We start from the raw sequence: 2,219 nt of genomic DNA, 5'->3' as shown, positions 1-2,219 counted from the left end.
GGGAATACTAGCTAATACTAGGTTAAATATATATACAAAATTCAGTGAACACCCTTGATGTATTTATGAGTGCTGGGAGCTAACATGTCATTATCTATCTGTTCCTTATTTGGTAAGCGGGAAATATTCTCCTGAAATACCATGAATTGTATATCTTTTATCTTTAAACAACACTACCTCTCGACATGAATTAGCCCCAGTCTGTTTGACATGTGATCTTTAGTGTTGTGTATCCTCTCTGCTCTACACTTGAGATCAACCTTTGTGAGCAGCACGCCTACAAAGCGAGAAAAACCAACATCAATTGTGTCCTCCTCATACCGCAATCCAATTTAATGGGGTTGAAATGGTTTTTGGCAACGTTTGTTTGTTTATTTGGATCCCCATTAGCTTTTGCAGAAGCAGTAGCTACTCTTCCTGGGGGTCACAAGAAACACAAAACACGACAAGTAACAAAACACTGATACACTGATAGACAAGGACAGTCACACACATGTAAAATACAACTATATACAAATGATATTTTTTTTACATTTTAGTCATTTTAGCAGACGCTCTTATCCAGAGCGACTTACAGTAGTGAATGCATACATTATTATTTTTTTTCCTGTACTGGTCCCCCATGGGAATCGAACCCACAACCCTGGCGTTGTAAACACCATGCTCTACCAACTGAGCCACACGGGACCATATATAACAAAAAAATTATACAAAGTGACACAAACATTCAATGCTGTTATTTCTTTTTGTAGCTAATGTCATGGAAAATTTGAGATATGAAATCCCTGTGACTCCTCTTGATCAGAGGGAGATTGAAAATGCTGTCCGTGCTGTTAAACACTTCTTATTGTAATCAGACATTTCTTTAAAAAAAATGTCAACTCTGACTGAAGTTCTTTCAAGTAAACTTTCATAACGCCTTTATAAACACTAACATGCTGACCAAACCGGCTCCACGCGCTCGTCCGCGTCCGCCATTGTGTGCATGTTGATTTTGTCTATCCCCACCGTCTATCCCCATCATGACACGCATGTTAAAATACCAAAACCAGCTGTGAACCAACTACATTAATTTGGGGACAGGTCAAAACACATATGAAACATTCATGGACATTTAGCTAGCTTGCTGTTGCTAGCTAATTGCTCCTTGGAGATTGGGTTGCTATTTTCCCTGAAATGCATATGTTCCTTTTTTTGTTGTTGGATCTTTGTAGAATTTTTTGCCATTTTGAGTCACACAAAATGATGTATTCTCTACTCCGACAATTAATCCACCGATAAAAGGGGAAACCTAGTTAGTTTCTAGGGTTCTTTGGTTAACCTCTCCTTGTTCATTCTTCTTCTGTGGGTTTGATATGGCGGTTGGCAACTAACTTTAATAAGGTGCGTTACCGCCACCAACTGGACTGGAGTGTGGACCGCGTTCATCTTTCAATCACCCACGTGGGTGTATGCTCATAGCAACCAATGAGTAGATGGGAGAGGTGGGACTTGAAGCGTCTAAAATAGAACCACGTTCTATTTTAGCGCCTGGTTACACAGATGCCGTTGACGCGCACAAGCAGTTAGGATGAAATGATTGAATAACGTGTGTGTGTAAATATATTTTGCAACGCTCGCGCATGCAACGCAGGCGATTTGATCAGCATGCAAATGATAGATGATCATCAAATTATCATATAGATGAACTAACATTACCATATGCTGGAACTAATGAACGTGACTGACTACTAACGACATATTTAGCTTGTATATAGACCCCATTATGATCCAGCTGATCAGTAGCTATACAAGGCGTTTAACTTCACATTAAATACCATTAGTCTAGAAGCAACCCATTCTGGAGGCTGACGGTTTAAAAGCTGTGCCTCTCAATGTTATGTATAGATAGATAGCTTAAGTGTTTTCCTTCCTCAAGGCCTCGGCGTCTATAAGCAGCTGCTTGTGATTAAGCGGTGAAATGTAAATCTTGATGCTGGCTGTTTATGTAGCCCCAGCTCTCCAATCATGCGGAGGTATAATTCTGTGTATAATTCAGTGACGCGTGGTGTCCTTAAGAGTGGAGTTTGATTCAAAGGGCAGGTCCCTGTATTTACATCTCTCTCGCTCTCTTTTTCTGTCTCTCGATCTCCACCTCTCTGTGTCTCTCTCTTTCTCTCTATTTATCTCTCTCTTCATCTCTCTCTTGCTCTCTCTAAAATGTAAGTGGTTGTCTGTCT

The 2,219-nt window shown here is 40.2% G+C and overlaps 1 non-coding gene across 1 annotated transcript; it reads right to left on the bottom strand.

Annotated features, from left to right (window-relative positions):
* Positions 1–613: 613 nt before the first annotated feature.
* On the bottom strand, positions 614–689 carry trnav-uac (transfer RNA valine (anticodon UAC)). Its single transcript has one exon. It is a non-coding gene; the product is annotated as a tRNA-Val (tRNA).
* Between the last annotated feature and the right edge of the window lie 1,530 nt (positions 690–2,219).

This window comes from Salmo salar, chromosome ssa15 (assembly GCF_905237065.1).
Source record: "Salmo salar chromosome ssa15, Ssal_v3.1, whole genome shotgun sequence".
NCBI lineage: Eukaryota > Metazoa > Chordata > Actinopteri > Salmoniformes > Salmonidae > Salmo > Salmo salar.
The sequence above is the reverse complement of the archived record's forward strand: the minus strand, read 5'-3'. Positions and strand labels throughout refer to the sequence as shown.